Raw genomic sequence first — 7743 nt, 5'->3', positions numbered from 1 at the left:
TGCTGTGTTCTGGCCTTGGGTCTGTCACACCAGGGGGATTATTTCCCTTGTGACAGAGAAACCCAGCTGGGCCTTGGGTTTCTGCTGGGATGATGCCCAGCAGGAAGGTGACAGAGGTGGCTCTGGGGGATAGAAGGGAGTTCACTGGGGGATGACTGGGGAGAGACCAGCCCTCTGTCTCCAGTATCACCAGCCTGGCCTCTGGCCCAGGCACAGAAACCAAGGCCCAGGGGTCTCAGGAGGAGCTACAGCTCCTGGGTATGGAGGGAGGCACCTGGCGTGTCCTGGGAAGAGAGGGCTGTGGTGGAGGGAGGTGTATGGCTTTGAGGTCTGCTGTCCTTGGGAAAGGCTTCAGGGAAACCGTCCCTCTCCCTGTCTTTTGGATGAGCTGTGGCTCAGGTCCTTTCCATGTTCTACCTGACCTGGAAGCCTCTGTCTGGCTGACAGTCCTGTGGTCACTCCGCCTTCCCCATGGGTGGTGCCAAGAGGGAATGGGGATCTGCACAGAAACCCTTGGCAAAGCGGGGTCCTCAGAGGCCCCAGGAAGGAAGAGGTGGGACACAGCAGGAACATGAGAGACAAGAAGGGTCTGTTGGAGCAAGGCATGGCGCTCAGTGAACGTCGTGGGACTGAGGAGCTAACGATAATGAGAGTGGAGCTGTGAATGTGCTCTGAGGATCACAGGGACCTGCCCTGGGAGATGCCCTTTCGGCTGAGCCCTGGGGAGGAGAGGATGTAGGGGCAGGAGCTGCCTGCAGAAAGAGTGACTTTAGTTGGGTTGCTGCGGGGCTGTAGGGAGGAGCTGACAGAGTCCGTCTGGGGAGCTTGGAGGGCGTGGAGGAGGTGGGTCGAGGTGATCCTGGTGAGGGTGAACCCTGGGGGAGCTGTGGGTCCAGCTGAGGGAGGCCAGCAGACCCTGGGGAGGCTCCAGGCCGGGAGGGACTCTGCCGCCCTCTGGTGGACAATGAAGAAAGTGTAGACGGAAAAAGGATGGGTTTAACTCAGCATGATCTTTAAGCGTTGATCACATGTTTGCTGCATGCTTTACATTCTAGGTGTCTCTCACGCAAGCTCTTCTCTAGTCTATCCCCCAACGAATCATCAAAATCAGATTTGTAGTCTTATGTCAGGCCAAGTTCTGTGTGCACTTAGGGGAATCTTGCACAGTATTCACACCTGAGGGCTGGCTGGAGCATGTGTGGGTAGAAGGGAGGATTCGTGTCCGTGTATCCTCACAAGAGGCAGGGTGTCCGAGTGGATAAGGCTCCACTTGACCCCAAAAGTCCTCAGAATAAGGGAGCAGAGGCTGATGAAATCAGAATCCAGGGATGGGGCTGGGGCTCTGTGCCTCCTCCTCCTCCCTCTCTCTGGGGAGTTCCCCCTCCTCTTCCTCAGCAGAATTCCTGGGCCTCCTTAAGGACCCACCCAGAGATTTTTTAGCAGAGACATCAGGTTTCAGGGCCACCTGTCACCCCTCAAGTCTCCCCACACCCATCCTCAGAGACAGATATAAATATAGCTACTCCTGCTCACTTTTGGTTTCCACTTGCATGGAATATTTTTTCTACCCCTTTACCTTCAGTGTGTTAGTATCTTTATGAATAAGTAGAGTCTCTTGCAAGCAGCATATGCTTCCCAAAATAGGACGCTGATTCTCCCCCATCATAGATTTCTCCCTCGTTCCCCGAGCCTTTCCTGCCCCCTATGATCTGGGCACTCCTGACACACACCTCTTCTCTGGTGACACATCAGGGTCCCTCACTGTTAAGCGGTCCGGAAAGGACAGGACCTTGGACAGCACCCATCTCAGCTTCACCCTTCCTCCCGCACAGGGTTCAGGGCAAAGAATAAATGGCAGAGGCCAGTGAACCCAGAGATGGTAACAGGCAGTGACCCAGGGGCAGATGCCCGGAGCAGGAGCAGGTGGGGCCACAGGGAGGAGGTGATGCAGGAAGGGAAACCCAGAAATGGGCAGGAAAGGAGGACACAGGCTCTGTGGGGCTGCAGCCCAGGGTGCGGCTGTGAGTGTGAAGCCATCTCAGCAAGTAAGATGAGGTCCCACGAACGAGAGTGGGAGCATGTGGCTTCCTGCTCTGTATATGGGGTGGGGGATTCCATGCCCCATAGAACCAGCTGGCCAGGGTTCAGCTAGAGAAGGAGCAGGACAGGGGATCCCAGGATAGGAGGACCCCAGTGTCCCACCCAGGCAGGTGACTGATGAATGGGCGTGCAGGGCCCTCCTGGGCTGGCCTCTCCCTTTGTCCATTGGGATTCCCTCAAGGAACATCTGGAATCCGACCACATCTATCCGGTGGGTTCTGGGGAGTCCATGTAAAGCCAGGAGCTTGTGTTGCTGGGAGGGGTCATGGCATGTACTGGGGGCACCCAAGAGAGAAGCCTAAGGGCAGGCAGGACCTGGTCTGAAGAGGCACAGGAGCCCAGATGGGGAGATGGATATCAGGAGAGGCTGCCCCATCAGAGAGGGTGATAGGAATGGGGGGTCTGTGGGAGTGGGCACATGGGATTCCCTGGGCTCTGCCGCGTTCCCTCCCATAGTCACAACCTAGGGACACTGCCCAAGAAGGGGTGCCTCTACCCAGCCAGATGCTGCTGGTTCTGCCCACCTCCTACCCTCTCTGCTCCAGCCACTCTGGGTCTTTCTCCAGGTGCCCTGGACAGCCCTGACCTGGACCTGTTCCCTGAGAGATGTTGGGAGAAGCTGAGTCTCTGGGGACACTCTCATCAGAGTCTGAAAGGCACATCAGGAAACATCCCTGGTCTCCAGGACTGAGCAATGAGGACAGAACCCCAGCTCCTCCCTTTGCCACTGAGAGGGTCGACACTGGGTGGCCACAGTGACTTCTGCATCCGTCCCAGTCACCCTGAAACCACAACAAAACCCCAGCCCTAGGCCCTGCAGGTACAGTACGTGTGGGGACAGTCCGTACCCAGGGGAAGCCAGTTCTTTCTTCCTGGGAGACCAGGCCTCAAGGCTGTACCTGGGGCAGGCAGGGGCAGCACATGCTTGTCCTTGAGAACTCAGGACCTTGAGGGTCTCTGCTTTGTGAGGCACAGCAAGGATCCTTCTGTCCAGAGATGAAAGCAGCTCCTGCCCCTCCTCTGACTTCCTCCTCCTTCCCAAATCTCAACCAACAAATAGATGTCTCAAATCTCATCATCAAATCTTCATCCATCCATATGAGAAAGCTTAAAACTCAATGAATTGACTACACCAAGAGTTGGAACAACTGGACGTGGAGATGTTGCTTGTGGAAATTTAGATGTGTTCAGCTATCGGGCAGGAGAATCTGTGTCAAATTCCAGCATGGTTCAGAAGAATCAAAAAGTGTAACAGTCCAAATGTGCAACAGTGCAGGGGATAAAACTGTGGTGCATTCAAACTGAGGGATATTTTAGAACATGAGAAAGGGGCCAGGCGCAGTGGCTCAAGCCTGTAATCCCAGCACTTTGGGAGGCCACGACGGGCGGATCACGAGGTCAGGAGATCGAGACCATCCTGGCTAACACGGTGAAACCCCGTCTCTACTATAAAATACAAAAAATAAGCCTGGCGAGGTGGTGGGCACCTGTAGTCCCAGCTACTCGGGAGGCTGAGGCAGGAGAATGGTGTGAACCTGGGAAGTGGAGCTTGCAGTGAGCTGAGATCCGGCCACTGCACTCCAGCCTGGGCGACAGAGCGAGACTCCGTCTCAAAAAAAAAAAAAAAAAAAAAAAAGAACATGAGAAAGGAAGGGATTGCTGCTGCACAGAACATGGATGATCTCACACATAGAGTTGAAAGAAAGGAGTCAATCGCTGATAGAAAATGATCACCAATTCCACCTCTATAAAGTTTCCAAGAGGAAAATCCAACTCTGCTGCTAGAGATCAGAGTGGAGGTGACCTGTGCCCTGCAATGGCTGTGAGGGTCATGGGAGTGTCACTTAGTGCAGGCAATGTGCCATATCTTAATCTGGGCAGGGCTTTCATGAGCACAAAGGAATGCAGACATTACTGCTATGTTCATTTTACTTCACTGGAAAAGAAGTGTAAAATCAGCTGGGCGTGGTGGCTCATGTCCGTAATCCCAGCACTTTAGGAGGCTGAGGTGGGCAGATTACTTGAGGTCAGGAGTTCGAGACCAGCGTGGCCAACATGGTGAAACCCCCCCTCTACTAAAAATACAAAAATTTGCTGGGCATGGTGGTGTGTGACTGTAATCCCAGCTACTAGGGTGGCTGAGGCTGGAGAATCGCATGGACCCAGCAGGCGGAGGTTGCATAAGCATATTGCACCACTGCACCCCAGCTTGGGCGACAGAGCCAGACTAGGAAAAAAAAAAAAAAAGGATAAAATCTCTTTGGGTTAAACAAAAAAAGATCCACAAAACAAACACCAGCTCTTATCAAACTTACACAATTCTCCCAGAGGACAGGAAACACAAATACTCATTAACTCACTTTTGTGGCAGTAAAACCTTCATGTCAAAAGCAGACCAGGACACAATGAGGAAGTAAAATTGCAGGCCCTACCTGGGAACAGAGGGAAAATCCACAAACAAAACATGACCAAAAGGAGCCAGGATTTACTGCGTTGAGTTTATTCCCCAGGTATGCAAGATGATTTTAACACCGGAAAATCAGTCATTGCCTTTACTACATAGACAGATTAGCTAGAAAAAAATTACAACTAGCAGAACGGAAGCAATTTGGCCTTGCCTGAAATTCCACATCATTCCATCATGACGGAGACAGTGCAGATGCCAATGGCAAATAATGAAAACAGGGACCTCTGTCACCTGGTAAACATGTCCACACAGCTCTAGCAAGCACCCATCTTCCCAGTGAATCACCATAACGTCTCTTTAGTCAGCCCCAGGCAAGGCTGCCTGTGATGGCCACACAGGCTCCAACCTATGGGCCTCAACCTCCCGCAGAGGCTCTCCTTTGGCCACCACATGGGGAGAGTATGAGGTCAGGACAGAGCCCTGTGATGCTCACACATGGCAGGAGCTGAGGCCAGAGCCATGGGGGCTGGAGAGCAGAGCTGCTGGGGTCAGAGTTTCCTGAGGACACCCAGGCCTAAGGGTAGGCGGCTCCCCGGATGGGGGCAACCAGGCTCCGACCTCAGAGCCTGCATGGGAGGAGTTGGCACTCTAAGCCTTTCCTAGGGTGACTCTGAAGGGACCGCAGGGGTGTGACACACAGCAGGATCCCTGAATGCACCCGAGATGAAGGGGCCACCAGGGGACCCTGTTCTCGTGGCAGATCATGAGAGAGTGGGGACACCATGCCAGGCCCCCATGGCAAGGCTGTGACTGACCCAGACCATTCCTCTGCCTGCATCAGCCTCGGTAAGTCACATGGCCAAGCCCAAGACCAATGTGGAAGGAGGGGAACAGCATCCCCTTTAGTGATGGGACCCAAAGTCAGTGCAAAGAGAGGCCATTAGCAGTTAGGAAGGGTGGTCCAACCTACAGCACAAACCATCGTCTATCATAAGAAGAAGCCCTGCTCCATGATTCCTGCATTTACATAAATGTTTGTTAAATGACTCAAATTCCCTCACCCTGAGAACTCACCTGTGTGTAGGCCCATCACACATACAAACACACACACACACACACACTCACACTCAGGGAAAGTGCAGGATCCTGGACAGCACCAGGCAGGCTTCACGGGCAGAGCAAACAGCGTGAATGACCCACACAGTGCCCTGGGCCCCATCAACTCAGAGACCCTGGGTGGGCTGAGATGGGGCTAGGCAGGGGGGAACTCAAAGAGGGTGGGGCCTCCAGGGAGGGGGCTGCAGGGAGCTGGGTACTGCCCTCCAGGGAGGCAAGAGCACTCTTCCCAACAGAGAGCACATCTTCCTGCAGCAGCTGCACAGACACAGGAGCCCCTGTGCCCGCCCTGGGCCAGGGTGTGAATTTCATGCCCCAGTGGGTGGGACTGCGGTTGACAGTGACATACCAGGGGAATCTGTGATTCCAAACTTAAACTACTGTGCCTACGAAATAGGAAATAACCCTCCTTTTTCTACTAAATCTCAAATTCCCTAAGCACAGGCTAGCACCCTCTAAATCAGGAAGTTCAGTCACTCCTGGGGTCCTCCCACTCCCCCACTCTGACTTGCAGGTGCACAGGGTGGCTGACACCTGTCCCTGCTCCTCCCCTCAGCACAACTGTCGCCCCTTCTGGGGGTGACTGATGGTCAGGACGAGGGAGCCTAGAGCTGGCCCCATGACTGACAGGAAGGCAGGACTCGGCCTCCATTCTGAAGACTAGGGGTGTCAGGAGAGCTGGGAGTCCCACAGAGCCTCACAAGATGACGGGGGCAGAGGGTGACACAGGGCTCAGGGCTTCAGACGGGTCAGGAGGCTCAGCTGAGAGTTCAGGGACAGACCTGAGGAGCCTCAGTGGGAAAGAAGTACTGAAGTGGGAAGTTCTGGAATGTTCTGAACAAGGCTGAGTGCTTCAAGGAAATGCTCCCACCCCTGATGAAGCCTGCAGCACTAGGTGGGCTGTGCGCCTCCCCGCTGCCCATCCTCTCACAGCTCCCACCTCCAGGGACACAACTGTTGCCCCAGCGTGCATCCTTCCTGTCTCACTCCACACAAAAGGGCCTCTGGGGTCCCTCTCCTGCATTGCAAGGAGTGGAGGTCACATTCCCACAGACCACCCAGCAACGGGGTCCTGTGGAGGTGGGGTCGGGAGGATCACACGCCCCCCATGCCCGGGAGCCTGACTCTCGGGGTAACGGATTGGCCTGGAGGCCACCGGTTCCCTCTGTCCCTGAGGGGATCCTGCACCCTGGAGGCTGCCACATACCTCCTGATTCTTCCAGCTGAGGGCCCACCTTGAAATCCCAGGGAAGACTCATCCCCCACTGGGAAAGTCCCAGTGTGAAAGTTTCCACAGCAGCCTAGCTAAAGCCATTGGACACAGATCCTGAGTGACAGAATTTTTAGGGACACAGGCGCACGGCTATGTCCCCAGTGCCCACACAGAGCAGGGGCATCTGGACCCTGAGTGTGTAGCTCCCGCGCCTAAACCCAGCCCCTCCCCAATGACATGAGCTCTGGGGTGGCTCCGGGTCTCCAGTCCATGCCACCAAAATCTCCAGATTGAGGGTCCTCCCTTGAGTCCCTGATGCCTGTCCAGGAGCTGCCCCCTGAGCAAATCTAGAGTGTGGAGGGCTGGGATTGTGGCAGTAAAAGCAGCCACATTTGTCTCAGGAAGGAAAGGGAGGACGTGCGCTCCAAGAAGGGCCAGGGCGCCCTCTAGTGGGCGCCTCCTGTTAATGAGCAAAAAGAGGCCTGGAGAGCTGAGAGATCAGGGCTGGCCTTGTACTAAGGCTCAGGTGGAGATGACTGAGGTGCAAAGAGGGGGCTGAGGTAGGGGAGTGGTCTGGAGAGAGCAAGTAAGGGGAAGCCCTAGGGAGGCCGGGAGAGGGTACAGCAGAGCTCTCCACTCCTCAGCATTGACATTTGGGGTGGTCGTGCTAGTGGGGTTCTGTAAGTTGTAGGGTGTTCAGCACCATCTGGGGACTCTACCCATTGAATGCCAGCAAGACTTTCTCCCCAAGCTCTAACAACCAACAATGTCTCCAGACTTTGCCAAATGTCCCCTGGAGGGCAAAATTGCCTCTGGCGGAATCACCGATCTACATCAGTCTCTAAAAGTGACTCACCAGTGAAATCCTTCACCTCTTGGGAGAAGAATCACAAGCGCGAGAGGGGTA

This window comes from Papio anubis, chromosome 20 (assembly GCF_008728515.1).
Source record: "Papio anubis isolate 15944 chromosome 20, Panubis1.0, whole genome shotgun sequence".
Classification (NCBI taxonomy): Eukaryota; Metazoa; Chordata; class Mammalia; order Primates; family Cercopithecidae; genus Papio; species Papio anubis.
The sequence above is the reverse complement of the archived record's forward strand: the minus strand, read 5'-3'. Positions refer to the sequence as shown.